A 17,503-nucleotide genomic window follows, 5' to 3' on the forward strand; every position below is an offset into this window, starting at 1 on the left:
AGCTGCTGTCTGTACCATACCCCTCACAGAGAGCTGCTGCCTGTACAGTACCCCCTCACAGAATGCTGCTGTCTGTACAGTACCCCTCACAGAAAGCTGCTGTCTGTACAGTACCCCCACACAGAGAGCTGCTGTCTGTACAGTACCCCTCACAGAGAGCTGCTGCCTGTACAGTACCCCCTCACAGAAAGCTGCTGTGTGTACAGTACCCCCTCACAGAGAGCTGCTGCCTGTACAGTACCCCCTCACAGAAAGCTGCTGTGTGTACAGTACCCCCACACAGAAAGCTGCTGTCTGTACAGTACCCCCTCACAGAAAGCGGCTTCCTGTACAGTACCCCTCACAGAAAGCTGCTGCCTGTACAGTACCCCTTACAGACAGTTGCTGCCTGTACAGTACCCCCTCACAGAAAGCTGCTGTCTGTACCTTACCCGTCACAGAAAGCTGCTGCCTGTACAGTACCCCTCACAGAAAGTTGCTGCCTGTACAGTACCCCCTCACAGAAAGCTGCTGTCTGTACAGTACCCCCTCACAGAGAGCTGCTGTGTGTACAGTACCCCCTCACAGAAAGCTGCTGCCTGTACAGTACCCCCTCACAGAGAGCTGCTGTGTGTACAGTACCCCCACACAGAAAGCTGCTGTCTGTACCGTACCCCTCACAGAGAGCTGCTGCCTGTACAGTACCCCCTCACAGAAAGCTGCTGTCTGTACAGTACCCCTCACAGAAAGCTGCTGTCTGTACAGTACCCCTCACAGAAAGCTGCTGTCTGTACAGTACCCCTCACAGAAAGCTGCTGTCTGTACAGTACCCCCTCACAGAAAGCTGCTGTGTGTACAGTACCCCCTCACAGAAAGCTGCTGTCTGTACAGTACCCCTCACAGAAAGCTGCTGTCTGTACAGTACCCCCTCACAGAAAGCTGCTGTGTGTACAGTACCCCCTCACAGAGAGCTGCTGCCTGTACAGTACCCTCTCACAGAGAGCTGCTGTGTGTACAGTACTCCCTCACAGTAAGCTGTTGTCTGTACAGTACCCCTCACAGAAAGCTGCTGTCTGTACAGTACCCCTCACAGAAAGCTGCTGTCTGTACAGTACCCCCTCACAGAAAGCTGCTGTGTGTACAGTACCCCCTCACAGAGAGCTGCTGCCTGTACAGTACCCTCTCACAGAGAGCTGCTGTGTGTACAGTACTCCCTCACAGTAAGCTGCTGTCTGTACAGTACCCCTCACAGAAAGCTGCTGTCTGTACAGTACCCCCTCACAGAGAGCTGCTGCCTGTACAGTACCCTCTCACAGAGAGCTGCTGTGTGTATAGTACTCCCTCACAGAAAGCTGCTGTCTGTACAGTACCCTCTCACAGGAAGCTGCTGTGTGTACAGTACCCCCTCACAGAGAGCTGCTGCCTGTACAGTACCCTCTCACAGAAAGCTGATGTGTGTACAGTTCCCCCTCACAGAAAGCTGCTGTCTGTACAGTACACGTCACAGAAAGCTGCTGTGTGTACAGTACCCCCTCACAGAAAGCTGCTTCCTGTACAGTACCCCTCACAGAAAGCTGCTGTCTGTACAGTACCCCCTCACAGAGAGCTGCTGTCTGTACAGTACCCCCTCACAGAAAGCTGCTGTGTGTACAGTACCCCCACACAGAAAGCTGCTTCCTGTACAGTACCCCTCACAGAAAGCTGCTGCCTGTACAGTACCCCTCACAGACAGTTGCTGCCTGTACAGTACCCCCTCACAGAAAGCTGCTGTCTGTACAGTACCCCTCACAGAAAGTTGCTGCCTGTACAGTACCCCCTCACAGAAAGCTGCTGTCTGTACAGTACCCCCTCACAGAGAGCTGCTGTGTGTACAGTACCCCCTCACAGAAAGCTGCTGCCTGTACAGTACCCCCTCACAGAAAGCTGCTGTCTGTACAGTACCCCCTCACAGTGAGCTGCTGTGTGTACAGTCCCCACTCACAGAGAGCTGCTGCCTGTACAGTACCCCCTCACAGAAAGCTGCTGTGTGTACAGTACCCCCACACAGAAAGCTGCTGTCTGTACCATACCCCTCACAGAGAGCTGCTGCCTGTACAGTACCCCCTCACAGAAAGCTGCTGTCTGTACAGTACCCCTCACAGAAAGCTGTTGTCTGTACAGTACCCCTCACAGAAAGCTGCTGTCTGTACAGTACCCCCACACAGAGAGCTGCTGTCTGTACAGTACCCCTCACAGAGAGCTGCTGCCTGTACAGTACCCCCTCACAGAAAGCTGCTGTGTGTACAGTACCCCCACACAGAAAGCTGCTGTCTGTACCGTACCCCTCACAGAGAGCTGCTGCCTGTACAGTACCCCCTCACAGAAAGCTGCTGTCTGTACAGTACCCCTCACAGAAAGCTGCTGTCTGTACAGTACCCCTCACAGAAAGCTGCTGTCTGTACAGTACCCCTCACAGAAAGCTGCTGTCTGTACAGTACCCCCTCACAGAAAGCTGCTGTGTGTACAGTACCCCCTCACAGAAAGCTGCTGTCTGTACAGTACCCCTCACAGAAAGCTGCTGTCTGTACAGTACCCCCTCACAGAAAGCTGCTGTGTGTACAGTACCCCCTCACAGAGAGCTGCTGCCTGTACAGTACCCTCTCACAGAGAGCTGCTGTGTGTACAGTACTCCCTCACAGTAAGCTGTTGTCTGTACAGTACCCCTCACAGAAAGCTGCTGTCTGTACAGTACCCCTCACAGAAAGCTGCTGTCTGTACAGTACCCCCTCACAGAAAGCTGCTGTGTGTACAGTACCCCCTCACAGAGAGCTGCTGCCTGTACAGTACCCTCTCACAGAGAGCTGCTGTGTGTACAGTACTCCCTCACAGTAAGCTGCTGTCTGTACAGTACCCCTCACAGAAAGCTGCTGTCTGTACAGTACCCCCTCACAGAGAGCTGCTGCCTGTACAGTACCCTCTCACAGAGAGCTGCTGTGTGTATAGTACTCCCTCACAGAAAGCTGCTGTCTGTACAGTACCCTCTCACAGGAAGCTGCTGTGTGTACAGTACCCCCTCACAGAGAGCTGCTGCCTGTACAGTACCCTCTCACAGAAAGCTGATGTGTGTACAGTTCCCCCTCACAGAAAGCTGCTGTCTGTACAGTACACGTCACAGAAAGCTGCTGTGTGTACAGTACCCCCTCACAGAAAGCTGCTTCCTGTACAGTACCCCTCACAGAAAGCTGCTGCCTGTACAGTACCCCTCACAGACAGTTGCTGCCTGTACAGTACCCCCTCACAGAAAGCTGCTGTCTGTACCTTACCCGTCACAGAAAGCTGCTGCCTGTACAGTACCCCTCACAGAAAGTTGCTGCCTGTCCAGTACCCCCTCACAGAAAGCTGCTGTCTGTACAGTACCCCCTCACAGAGAGCTGCTGTGTGTACAGTACTCCCTCACAGTAAGCTGTTGTCTGTACAGTACCCCTCACAGAAAGCTGCTGTCTGTACAGTACCCCTCACAGAAAGCTGCTGTCTGTACAGTACCCCCTCACAGAGAGCTGCTGTGTGTACAGTACTCCCTCACAGTAAGCTGTTGTCTGTACAGTACCCCTCACAGAAAGCTGCTGTCTGTACAGTACCCCTCACAGAAAGCTGCTGTCTGTACAGTACCCCCTCACAGAAAGCTGCTGTGTGTACAGTACCCCCTCACAGAGAGCTGCTGCCTGTACAGTACCCTCTCACAGAGAGCTGCTGTGTGTACAGTACTCCCTCACAGTAAGCTGCTGTCTGTACAGTACCCCTCACAGAAAGCTGCTGTCTGTACAGTACCCCCTCACAGAGAGCTGCTGCCTGTACAGTACCCTCTCACAGAGAGCTGCTGTGTGTATAGTACTCCCTCACAGAAAGCTGCTGTCTGTACAGTACCCTCTCACAGGAAGCTGCTGTGTGTACAGTACCCCCTCACAGAGAGCTGCTGCCTGTACAGTACCCTCTCACAGAAAGCTGATGTGTGTACAGTTCCCCCTCACAGAAAGCTGCTGTCTGTACAGTACACGTCACAGAAAGCTGCTGTGTGTACAGTACCCCCTCACAGAAAGCTGTTGTGTGTACAGTACCACTCACAGAAAGCTGCTGCCTGTACAGTACCCCTCACAGACAGTTGCTGCCTGTACAGTACCCCCTCACAGAAAGCTGCTGTCTGTACCTTACCCGTCACAGAAAGCTGCTGCCTGTACAGTACCCCTCACAGAAAGTTGCTGCCTGTCCAGTACCCCCTCACAGAAAGCTGCTGTCTGTACAGTACCCCCTCACAGAGAGCTGCTGTGTGTACAGTACCCCCTCACAGAAAGCTGCTGCCTGTACAGTACCACCTCACAGAAAGCTGCTGTCTGTACAGTACCCCCTCACAGAGAGCTGCTGTCTGTACAGTACCCCCTCACAGAAAGCTGCTGTGTGTACAGTACCCCCACACAGAAAGCTGCTTCCTGTACAGTACCCCTCACAGAGAGCTGCTGTGTGTACAGTACCCCCTCACAGAAAGCTGCTGCCTGTACAGTACCCCCTCACAGAAAGCTGCTGTGTGTACAGTACACCCTCACAGAGAGCTGCTGTCTGTACAGTACCCCCTCACAGAGAGCTGCTGTGTGTACAGTACCCTCTCACAGAGAGCTGCTGTGTGTACAGTACCCCCTCACAGAAAGCTGCTGTGTGTATAATACCCCCACACAGAAAGCTGCTGTCTGTACCATACCCCTCACAGAGAGCTGCTGCCTGTACAGTACCCCCTCACAGAATGCTGCTGTCTGTACAGTACCCCTCACAGAAAGCTGCTGTCTGTACAGTACCCCCACACAGAGAGCTGCTGTCTGTACAGTACCCCTCACAGAGAGCTGCTGCCTGTACAGTACCCCCTCACAGAAAGCTGCTGTGTGTACAGTACCCCCTCACAGAGAGCTGCTGCCTGTACAGTACCCCCTCACAGAAAGCTGCTGTGTGTACAGTACCCCCACACAGAAAGCTGCTGTCTGTACAGTACCCCCTCACAGAAAGCGGCTTCCTGTACAGTACCCCTCACAGAAAGCTGCTGCCTGTACAGTACCCCTCACAGACAGTTGCTGCCTGTACAGTACCCCCTCACAGAAAGCTGCTGTCTGTACCTTACCCGTCACAGAAAGCTGCTGCCTGTACAGTACCCCTCACAGAAAGTTGCTGCCTGTACAGTACCCCCTCACAGAAAGCTGCTGTCTGTACAGTACCCCCTCACAGAGAGCTGCTGTGTGTACAGTACCCCCTCACAGAAAGCTGCTGCCTGTACAGTACCCCCTCACAGAAAGCTGCTGTCTGTACAGTACCCCCTCACAGAGAGCTGCTGCCTGTACAGTACCCCCTCACAGAAAGCTGCTGACTGTACATTACCCCTCACAGAAAGCTGCTGTCTGTACAGTACCCCTCACAGACAGTTGCTGCCTGTACAGTACCCCCTCACAGAAAGCTGCTGTCTGTACAGTACCCCCTCACAGAGAGCTGCTGTGTGTACAGTACCCCTCACAGAAAGCTGCTGCCTGTACAGTACCCCCTCACAGAAAGCTGCTGTCTGTAAAGTACCCCCTCACAGAGAGCTGCTGTGTGTATAGTACCCCCTCACAGAAATCTGCTGCCTGTACAGTACCCCCTCACAGAAAGCTGCTGTGTGTATAGTACCCCCTCACAGAGAGCTGCTGTCTGTACAGTACCTCCTCACAGAGAGCTGCTGTGTGTACAGTACCCACTCACAGAGAGCTGCTGCCTGTACAGTACCCCCTCACAGAAAGCTGCTGTGTGTACAGTACCCCCTCACAGAGAGCTGCTGCCTGTACAGTACCCCCTCACAGAAAGCTGCTGTGTGTACAGTACCCCCACACAGAAAGCTGCTGTCTGTACAGTACCCCCTCACAGAAAGCTGCTTCCTGTACAGTACCCCTCACAGAAAGATGCTGCCTGTACAGTACCCCTCACAGACAGTTGTTGCCTGTACAGTACCCCCTCATAGAAAGCTGCTGTCTGTACCTTACCCGTCACAGAAAGCTGCTGCCTGTACAGTACCCCTCACAGAAAGTTGCTGCCTGTACAGTACCCCCTCACAGAAAGCTGCTGTCTGTACAGTACCCCCTCACAGAGAGCTGCTGTGTGTACAGTACCACCTCACAGAAAGCTGCTGCCTGTACAGTACCCCCTCACAGAAAGCTGCTGTCTGTACAGTACCCCCTCACAGAAAGCTGCTGTGTGTACAGTGGCCCCTCACAGAAAGCTGCTGCCTGTCCAGTACACCCTCACAGAAAGCTGCTGTCTGTACAGTACCCCCTCACAGAGAGCTGCTGTCTGTACAGTACCCCCTCACAGAAAGCTGCTGTGTGTACAGTACCCCCACACAGAAAGCTGCTTCCTGTACAGTACCCCTCACAGATAGCTGCTGCCTGTACAGTACCCCTCACAGACAGTTGCTGCCTGTACAGTACCCCCTCACAGAAAGCTGCTGTCTGTACCTTACCCGTCACAGAATGCTGCTGCCTGTACAGTACCCCTCACAGAAAGTTGCTGCCTGTACAGTACCCCCTCACAGAAAGCTGCTGTCTGTACAGTACCCCCTCAAAGAGAGCTGCTGTGTGTACAGTACCCCCTCACAGAAAGCTGCTGCCTGTACAGTACCCCCTCACAGAAAGCTGCTGTCTGTACAGTACCCCCTCACAGAGAGCTGCTGTGTGTACAGTACCCACTCACAGAGAGCTGCTGCCTGTACAGTACCCCCTCACAGAAAGCTGCTGTGTGTACAGTACCCCCACACAGAAAGCTGCTGTCTGTACCATACCCCTCACAGAGAGCTGCTGCCTGTACAGTACCCCCTCACAGAAAGCTGCTGTCTGTACAGTACCCCTCACAGAAAGCTGTTGTCTGTACAGTACCCCTCACAGAAAGCTGCTGTCTGTACAGTACCCCCACACAGAGAGCTGCTGTCTGTACAGTACCCCTCACAGAGAGCTGCTGCCTGTACAGTACCCCCTCACAGAGAGCTGCTGTGTGTACAGTACCCCCTCACAGAGAGCTGCTGCCTGTACAGTACCCCCTCACAGAAAGCTGCTGTGTGTACAGTACCCCCACACAGAAAGCTGCTGTCTGTACCGTACCCCTCACAGAGAGCTGCTGCCTGTACAGTACCCCCTCACAGAAAGCTGCTGTCTGTACAGTACCCCCTCACAGAAAGCTGCTGTGTGTACAGTGGCCCCTCACAGAAAGCTGCTGCCTGTCCAGTACACCCTCACAGAAAGCTGCTGTCTGTACAGTACCCCCTCACAGAGAGCTGCTGTCTGTACAGTAACCCCTCACAGAAAGCTGCTGTGTGTACAGTACCCCCACACAGAAAGCTGCTTCCTGTACAGTACCCCTCACAGAAAGCTGCTGCCTGTACAGTACCCCTCACAGACAGTTGCTGCCTGTACAGTACCCCCTCACAGAAAGCTGCTGTCTGTACCTTACCCGTCACAGAATGCTGCTGCCTGTACAGTACCCCTCACAGAAAGTTGCTGCCTGTACAGTACCCCCTCACAGAAAGCTGCTGTCTGTACAGTACCCCCTCACAGAGAGCTGCTGTGTGTACAGTACCCCCTCACAGAAAGCTGCTGCCTGTACAGTACCCCCTCACAGAAAGCTGCTGTCTGTACAGTACCCCCTCACAGAGAGCTGCTGTGTGTACAGTACCCACTCACAGAGAGCTGCTGCCTGTACAGTACCCCCTCACAGAAAGCTGCTGTGTGTACAGTACCCCCACACAGAAAGCTGCTGTCTGTACCATACCCCTCACAGAGAGCTGCTGCCTGTACAGTACCCCCTCACAGAAAGCTGCTGTCTGTACAGTACCCCTCACAGAAAGCTGTTGTCTGTACAGTACCCCTCACAGAAAGCTGCTGTCTGTACAGTACCCCCACACAGAGAGCTGCTGTCTGTACAGTACCCCTCACAGAGAGCTGCTGCCTGTACAGTACCCCCTCACAGAAAGCTGCTGTGTGTACAGTACCCCCTCACAGAGAGCTGCTGCCTGTACAGTACCCCCTCACAGAAAGCTGCTGTGTGTACAGTACCCCCACACAGAAAGCTGCTGTCTGTACCGTACCCCTCACAGAGAGCTGCTGCCTGTACGGTACCCCCTCACAGAAAGCTGCTGTCTGTACAGTACCCCTCACAGAAAGCTGCTGTCTGTACAGTACCCCTCACAGAAAGCTGCTGTCTGTACAGTACCCCTCACAGAAAGCTGCTGTCTGTACAGTACCCCCTCACAGAAAGCTGCTGTGTGTACAGTACCCCCTCACAGAAAGCTGCTGTCTGTACAGTACCCCTCACAGAAAGCTGCTGTCTGTACAGTACCCCCTCACAGAAAGCTGCTGTGTGTACAGTACCCCCTCACAGAGAGCTGCTGCCTGTACAGTACCCTCTCACAGAGAGCTGCTGTGTGTACATTACACCCTCACAGTAAGCTGCTGTCTGTACAGTACCCCTCACAGAAAGCTGCTGTCTGTACAGTACCCCCTCACAGAGAGCTGCTGCCTGTACAGTACCCTCTCACAGAGAGCTGCTGTGTGTACAGTACTCCCTCACAGAAAGCTGCTGTCTGTACAGTACCCTCTCACAGGAAGCTGCTATGTGTACAGTACCCCCTCACAGAGAGCTGCTGCCTGTACAGTACCCTCTCACAGAAAGCTGCTGTGTGTACAGTACCCCCTCACAGAAAGCTGCTGTCTGTACAGTACCCCCTCACAGAAAGCTGATGTGTGTACAGTTCCCCCTCACAGAAAGCTGCTGTCTGTACAGTACACGTCACAGAAAGCTGCTGTGTGTACAGTACCCCCTCACAGAAAGCTGCTTCCTGTACAGTACCCCTCACAGAAAGCTGCTGCCTGTACAGTACCCCTCACAGACAGTTGCTGCCTGTACAGTACCCCCTCACAGAAAGCTGCTGTCTGTACCTTACCCGTCACAGAAAGCTGCTGCCTGTACAGTACCCCTCACAGAAAGTTGCTGCCTGTACAGTACCCCCTCACAGAAAGCTGCTGTCTGTACAGTACCCCCTCACAGAGAGCTGCTGTGTGTACAGTACCCCCTCACAGAAAGCTGCTGCCTGTACAGTACCCCCTCACAGAAAGCTGCTGTCTGTACAGTACCCCCTCACAGAGAGCTGCTGTCTGTACAGTACCCCCTCACAGAAAGCTGCTGTGTGTACAGTACCCCCACACAGAAAGCTGCGTCCTGTACAGTACCCCTCACAGAGAGCTGCTGTGTGTACAGTACCCCCTCACAGAAAGCTGCTGCCTGTACAGTACCCCCTCACAGAAAGCTGCTGTGTGTACAGTACACCCTCACAGAGAGCTGCTGTCTGTACAGTACCCCCTCACAGAGAGCTGCTGTGTGTACAGTACCCACTCACAGAGAGCTGCTGCCTGTACAGTACCCCCTCACAGAAAGCTGCTGTGTGTATAATACCCCCACACAGAAAGCTGCTGTCTGTACCATACCCCTCACAGAGAGCTGCTGCCTGTACAGTACCCCCTCACAGAATGCTGCTGCCTGTACAGTACCCCCTCACAGAAAGCTGCTGTCTGTACAGTACCCCCTCACAGAGAGCTGCTGTGTGTACAGTACCCCCTCACAGAAAGCTGCTGCCTGTACAGTACCCCCTCACAGAAAGCTGCTGTCTGTACAGTACCCCCTCACAGAGAGCTGCTGTGTGTACAGTACCCACTCACAGAGAGCTGCTGCCTGTACAGTACCCCCTCACAGAAAGCTGCTGTGTGTACAGTACCCCCACACAGAAAGCTGCTGTCTGTACCATACCCCTCACAGAGAGCTGCTGCCTGTACAGTACCCCCTCACAGAAAGCTGCTGTCTGTACAGTACCCCTCACAGAAAGCTGTTGTCTGTACAGTACCCCTCACAGAAAGCTGCTGTCTGTACAGTACCCCCACACAGAGAGCTGCTGTCTGTACAGTACCCCTCACAGAGAGCTGCTGCCTGTACAGTACCCCCTCACAGAGAGCTGCTGTGTGTACAGTACCCCCTCACAGAGAGCTGCTGCCTGTACAGTACCCCCTCACAGAAAGCTGCTGTGTGTACCGTACCCCCACACAGAAAGCTGCTGTCTGTACCGTACCCCTCACAGAGAGCTGCTGCCTGTACAGTACCCCCTCACAGAAAGCTGCTGTCTGTACAGTACCCCCTCACAGAAAGCTGCTGTGTGTACAGTGGCCCCTCACAGAAAGCTGCTGCCTGTCCAGTACACCCTCACAGAAAGCTGCTGTCTGTACAGTACCCCCTCACAGAGAGCTGCTGTCTGTACAGTACCCCCTCACAGAAAGCTGCTGTGTGTACAGTACCCCCACACAGAAAGCTGCTTCCTGTACAGTACCCCTCACAGAAAGCTGCTGCCTGTACAGTACCCCTCACAGACAGTTGCTGCCTGTACAGTACCCCCTCACAGAAAGCTGCTGTCTGTACCTTACCCGTCACAGAATGCTGCTGCCTGTACAGTACCCCTCACAGAAAGTTGCTGCCTGTACAGTACCCCCTCACAGAAAGCTGCTGTCTGTACAGTACCCCCTCACAGAGAGCTGCTGTGTGTACAGTACCCCCTCACAGAAAGCTGCTGCCTGTACAGTACCCCCTCACAGAAAGCTGCTGTCTGTACAGTACCCCCTCAAAGAGAGCTGCTGTGTGTACAGTACCCACTCACAGAGAGCTGCTGCCTGTACAGTACCCCCTCACAGAAAGCTGCTGTGTGTACAGTACCCCCACACAGAAAGCTGCTGTCTGTACCATACCCCTCACAGAGAGCTGCTGCCTGTACAGTACCCCCTCACAGAAAGCTGCTGTCTGTACAGTACCCCTCACAGAAAGCTGTTGTCTGTACAGTACCCCTCACAGAAAGCTGCTGTCTGTACAGTACCCCCACACAGAGAGCTGCTGTCTGTACAGTACCCCTCACAGAGAGCTGCTGCCTGTACAGTACCCCCTCACAGAAAGCTGCTGTGTGTACAGTACCCCCTCACAGAGAGCTGCTGCCTGTACAGTACCCCCTCACAGAAAGCTGCTGTGTGTACAGTACCCCCACACAGAAAGCTGCTGTCTGTACCGTACCCCTCACAGAGAGCTGCTGCCTGTACAGTACCCCCTCACAGAAAGCTGCTGTCTGTACAGTACCCCTCACAGAAAGCTGCTGTCTGTACAGTACCCCTCACAGAAAGCTGCTGTCTGTACAGTACCCCTCACAGAAAGCTGCTGTCTGTACAGTACCCCCTCACAGAAAGCTGCTGTGTGTACAGTACCCCCTCACAGAAAGCTGCTGTCTGTACAGTACCCCTCACAGAAAGCTGCTGTCTGTACAGTACCCCCTCACAGAAAGCTGCTGTGTGTACAGTACCCCCTCAGAGAGAGCTGCTGCCTGTACAGTACCCTCTCACAGAGAGCTGCTGTGTGTACAGTACTCCCTCACAGTAAGCTGCTGTCTGTACAGTACCCCTCACAGAAAGCTGCTGTCTGTACAGTACCCCCTCACAGAGAGCTGCTGCCTGTACAGTACCCTCTCACAGAGAGCTGCTGTGTGTACAGTACTCCCTCACAGAAAGCTGCTGTCTGTACAGTACCCTCTCACAGGAAGCTGCTGTGTGTACAGTACCCCCTCACAGAGAGCTGCTGCCTGTACAGTACCCTCTCACAGAAAGCTGCTGTGTGTACAGTACCCCCTCACAGAAAGCTGCTGTCTGTACAGTACCCCCTCACAGAAAGCTGCTGTCTGTACAGTACCCGTCACAGAGAGCTGCTGTCTGTACAGTACCCTCTCACAGAAAGCTGCTGTGTGTACAGTACCCCCTCACAGAAAGCTGCTGTGTGTACAGTACCCCCTCACAGAAAGCTGATGTGTGTACAGTTCCCCCTCACAGAAAGCTGCTGTCTGTACAGTACACGTCACAGAAAGCTGCTGTGTGTACAGTACCCCCTCACAGAAAGCTGCTTCCTGTACAGTACCCCTCACAGAAAGCTGCTGCCTGTACAGTACCCCTCACAGACAGTTGCTGCCTGTACAGTACCCCCTCACAGAAAGCTGCTGTCTGTACCTTACCCGTCACAGAAAGCTGCTGCCTGTACAGTACCCCTCACAGAAAGTTGCTGCCTGTCCAGTACCCCCTCACAGAAAGCTGCTGTCTGTACAGTACCCCCTCACAGAGAGCTGCTGTGTGTACAGTACCCCCTCACAGAAAGCTGCTGCCTGTACAGTACCCCCTCACAGAAAGCTGCTGTCTGTACAGTACCCCCTCACAGAGAGCTGCTGTCTGTACAGTACCCCCTCACAGAAAGCTGCTGTGTGTACAGTACCCCCACACAGAAAGCTGCTTCCTGTACAGTACCCCTCACAGAGAGCTGCTGTGTGTACAGTACCCCCTCACAGAAAGCTGCTGCCTGTACAGTACCCCCTCACAGAAAGCTGCTGTGTGTACAGTACACCCTCACAGAGAGCTGCTGTCTGTACAGTACCCCCTCACAGAGAGCTGCTGTGTGTACAGTACCCACTCACAGAGAGCTGCTGCCTGTACAGTACCCCCTCACAGAAAGCTGCTGTGTGTATAATACCCCCACACAGAAAGCTGCTGTCTGTACCATACCCCTCACAGAGAGCTGCTGCCTGTACAGTACCCCCTCACAGAATGCTGCTGTCTGTACAGTACCCCTCACAGAAAGCTGCTGTCTGCACAGTACCCCTCACAGAAAGCTGCTGTCTGTACAGTACCCCCACACAGAGAGCTGCTGTCTGTACAGTACCCCTCACAGAGAGCTGCTGCCTGTACAGTACACCCTCACAGAAAGCTGCTGTGTGTACAGTACCCCCTCACAGAGAGCTGCTGCCTGTACAGTACCCCCTCACAGAAAGCTGCTGTGTGTACAGTACCCCCACACAGAAAGCTGCTGTCTGTACAGTACCCCCTCACAGAAAGCGGCTTCCTGTACAGTACCCCTCACAGAAAGCTGCTGCCTGTACAGTACCCCTCACAGACAGTTGCTGCCTGTACAGTACCCCCTCACAGAAAGCTGCTGTCTGTACCTTACCCGTCACAGAAAGCTGCTGCCTGTACAGTACCCCTCACAGAAAGTTGCTGCCTGTACAGTACCCCCTCACAGAAAGCTGCTGTCTGTACAGTACCCCCTCACAGAGAGCTGCTGTGTGTACAGTACCCCCTCACAGAAAGCTGCTGCCTGTACAGTACCCCCTCACAGAAAGCTGCTGTCTGTACAGTACCCCCTCACAGAGAGCTGCTGCCTGTACAGTACCCCCTCACAGAAAGCTGCTGACTGTTCATTACCCCTCACAGAAAGCTGCTGTGTGTACAGTACCCCCTCACAGAAAGCTGCTGTGTGTACAGTACCCCCACACAGAAAGCTGCTGTCTGTACCATACCCCTCACAGAGAGCTGCTGCCTGTACAGTACCCCCTCACAGAAAGCTGCTGTCTGTACAGTACCCCTCACAGAAAGCTGCTGTCTGTACAGTACCCCTCACAGAAAGCTGCTGTCTTTACAGTACCCCTCACAGAGAGCTGCTGCCTGTACAGTACCCCCTCACAGAAAGCTGCTGCGTGTACAGTACCCCCTCACAGAGAGCTGCTGCCTGTACAGTACCACCTCACAGAATGCTGCTGTGTGTACAGTACCCCCTCACAGAAAGCTGCTGTCTGTACCGTACCCCTCACAGAGAGCTGCTGCCTGTACAGTACCCCCTCACAGAAAGCTGCTGTCTGTACAGTACCCCTCACAGAAAGCTGCTGTATGTACAGTACCCCTCACAGTAAGCTGCTGTCTGTACAGTACCCCTCACAGAAAGCTGCTGTCTGTACAGTACCCCCTCACAGAAAGCTGCTGTGTGTACAGTACCCCCTCACAGAAAGCTGCTGTCTGTACAGTACCCCTCACAGAAAGCTGCTGTCTGTACAGTACCCCCTCACAGAAAGCTGCTGTGTGTACAGTACCCCCTCACAGAGAGCTGCTGCCTGTACAGTACCCTCTCACAGAGAGCTGCTGTGTGTACAGTACTCCCTCACAGTAAGCTGCTGTCTGTACAGTACCCCTCACAGAAAGCTGCTGTCTGTACAGTACCCCCTCACAGAGAGCTGCTGCCTGTACAGTACCCTCTCACAGAGAGCTGCTGTGTGTACAGTACTCCCTCACAGAAAGCTGCTGTCTGTACAGTACCCCTCACAGAAAGCTGCTGTCTGTACAGTACCCCCTCACAGAAAGCTGATGTGTGTACAGTTCCCCCTCACAGAAAGCTGCTGTCTGTACAGTACACGTCACAGAAAGCTGCTGTGTGTACAGTACCCCCTCACAGAAAGCTGCTTCCTGTACAGTACCCCTCACAGAAAGCTGCTGCCTGTACAGTACCCCTCACAGACAGTTGCTGCCTGTACAGTACCCCCTCACAGAAAGCTGCTGTCTGTACCTTACCCGTCACAGAAAGCTGCTGCCTGTACAGTACCCCTCACAGAAAGTTGCTGCCTGTACAGTACCCCCTCACAGAAAGCTGCTGTCTGTACAGTACCCCCTCACAGAGAGCTGCTGTGTGTACAGTACCCCCTCACAGAAAGCTGCTGCCTGTACAGTACCCTCTCACAGAAAGCTGCTGTCTGTACAGTACCCCCTCACAGAGAGCTGCTGTCTGTACAGTACCCCCTCACAGAGAGCTGCTGTGTGTACAGTACCCACTCACAGAGATCTGCTGCCTGTACTGTACCCCCTCACAGAAAGCTGCTGTGTGTACAGTACCCCCACACAGAAAGCTGCTTCCTGTACAGTACCCCTCACAGAGAGCTGCTGCCTGTACAGTACCCCCTCACAGAAAGCTGCTGACTGTACATTACCCCTCACAGAAAGCTGCTGCCTGTACAGTACCCCTCACAGACAGTTGCTGCCTGTACAGTACCCCCTCACAGAAAGCTGCTGTCTGTACCTTACCCGTCACAGAAAGCTGCTGCCTGTACAGTACCCCTCACAGAAAGTTGCTGCCTGTACAGTACCCCCTCACAGAAAGCTGCTGTCTGTACAGTACCCCCTCACAGAGAGCTGCTGTGTGTACAGTACCCCCTCACAGAAAGCTGCTGTGTGTACAGTACCCCCTCACAGAGAGCTGCTGTGTGTACAGTACCCCTCACAGAAAGCTGCTGTCTGTACAGTACCCCTCACAGGAAGCTGCTGTCTGTACAGTACCCCTCACAGAAAGCAGCTGTCTGTACAGTACCCCCTCACAGAGAGCTGCTGTCTGTACAGTACCCCTCACAGAGAGCTGCTGCCTGTACAGTACCCCTCACAGAGAGCTGCTGCCTGTACAGTTCCCCCTCACAGAGAGCTGCTGCCTGTACAGTACCCCCTCACAGAAAGCTGCTGTGTGTACAGTACTCCCTCACAGAGAGCTGCTGCCTCTACAGTACCCCCTCACAGAAAGCTGCTGTGTGTACAGTACCCCTCACAGAGAGCTGCTGCCTGCACAGTACCCCCTCACAGAAAGCTGCTCTCTGTACAGTTACCCCTCACAGAGGGCTGCTGCCTGTACAGTACCCCCTCACAGAGAGCTGCTGTCTGTACCTTACCCCTCACAGAGAGCTGCTGCCTGTACAGTACCCCCTCACAGAGAGCTGCTGCTTGTACAGTACCCCTCTCAGAAAGCTGCTGTCTGTACAGTACCCCCTCGCAGAAAGCTGCTGTCTGTAGCTTACCCCTCACAGAGAGCTGCTGCCTGTACAGTACCCCCTCACAGAAAGCTGCTGTCTGTACAGTACCCCCTCACAGAAAGCTGCTGTCTGTACCTTACCCCTCACAGAAAGCTGCTGCCTGTACAGTACCCCTCACAGAAGGTTGCTGCCTGTACAGTACCCCTCACAGAAAGCTGCTGTCTGCACCTTACCCCTCACAGAAAGCTGCTGCCTGTACAGTACCCCTCACAGAGAGCTGCTGCCTGTACAGTACCCCCTCACAGAAAGCTGCTGTCTGTACAGTACGGCCTCACAGAGAGCTGCTGTCTGTACAGTACCCTCTCACAGAGAGCTGCTGCCTGTACAGTACCCCCTCACAGAAAGCTGATGTGTGTACAGTACCCTCTCACAGACAGCTGCTGTGTGTACAGTACTCCGTCACAGAAAGCTGCTGTCTGTAAAGTACCCCTCACAGAAAGCTGCTGTCTGTACAGTGCCCCCTCACAGAGAGCTGCTGCCTGTACAGTACCCTCTCACAGAGAGCTGCTGTGTGTACAGTACCCTCTCACAGAAAGCTGCTGTCTGTACAGTACCCCTCACAGAAAGCTGCTGTGTGTACAGTACCCCCTCACAGAAAGCTGCTGTGTGTACAGTACCCCCTCACAGAAAGCTGCTGTCTGTACAGTACCCGTCACAGAAAGCTGCTGTCTGTACAGTACCCCCTCACAGAGAGCTGCTGTCTGCACAGTACCCCCTCAAAGAGAGCTGCTGTCTGTACAGTACCCCCTCACAGAGAGCTGCTGTGTGTACAGTACCCCCTCACAGAAAGCTGCTGCCTGTACAGTACCCCCTCACAGAGAGCTTCGGCCTGTACAGTAACCCCTCACAGAAAGCTGCTGCCTGTACAGTACCCCTCACAGAGAGCTGCTGCCTGTACAGTACACCCTCACAGAAAGCTGCTGTGTGTACAGTACCCCCTCACAGAGAGCTGCTGCCTGTACAGTACCCCCTCACAGAAAGCTGCTGTGTGTACAGTACCCCCACACAGAAAGCTGCTGTCTGTACAGTACCCCCTCACAGAAAGCGGCTTCCTGTACAGTACCCCTCACAGAAAGCTGCTGCCTGTACAGTACCCCTCACAGACAGTTGCTGCCTGTACAGTACCCCCTCACAGAAAGCTGCTGTCTGTACCTTACCCGTCACAGAAAGCTGCTGCCTGTACAGTACCCCTCACAGAAAGTTGCTGCCTGTACAGTACCCCCTCACAGAAAGCTGCTGTCTGTACAGTACCCCCTCACAGAGAGCTGCTGTGTGTACAGTACCCCCTCACAGAAAGCTGCTGCCTGTACAGTACCCCCTCACAGAAAGCTGCTGTCTGTACAGTACCCCCTCACAGAGAGCTGCTGCCTGTACAGTACCCCCTCACAGAAAGCTGCTGACTGTTCATTACCCCTCACAGAAAGCTGCTGTGTGTACAGTACCCCCTCACAGAAAGCTGCTGTGTGTACAGTACCCCCACACAGAAAGCTGCTGTCTGTACCATACCCCTCACAGAGAGCTGCTGCCTGTACAGTACCCCCTCACAGAAAGCTGCTGTCTGTACAGTACCCCTCACAGAAAGCTGCTGTCTGTACAGTACCCCTCACAGAAAGCTGCTGTCTTTACAGTACCCCTCACAGAGAGCTGCTGCCTGTACAGTACCCCCTCACAGAAAGCTGCTGCGTGTACAGTACCCCCTCACAGAGAGCTGCTGCCTGTACAGTACCACCTCACAGAATGCTGCTGTGTGTA

The sequence above is a fragment of the Chiloscyllium punctatum genome, chromosome 15 (genome assembly GCF_047496795.1).
Source record: "Chiloscyllium punctatum isolate Juve2018m chromosome 15, sChiPun1.3, whole genome shotgun sequence".
Lineage (NCBI taxonomy): Eukaryota > Metazoa > Chordata > Chondrichthyes > Orectolobiformes > Hemiscylliidae > Chiloscyllium > Chiloscyllium punctatum.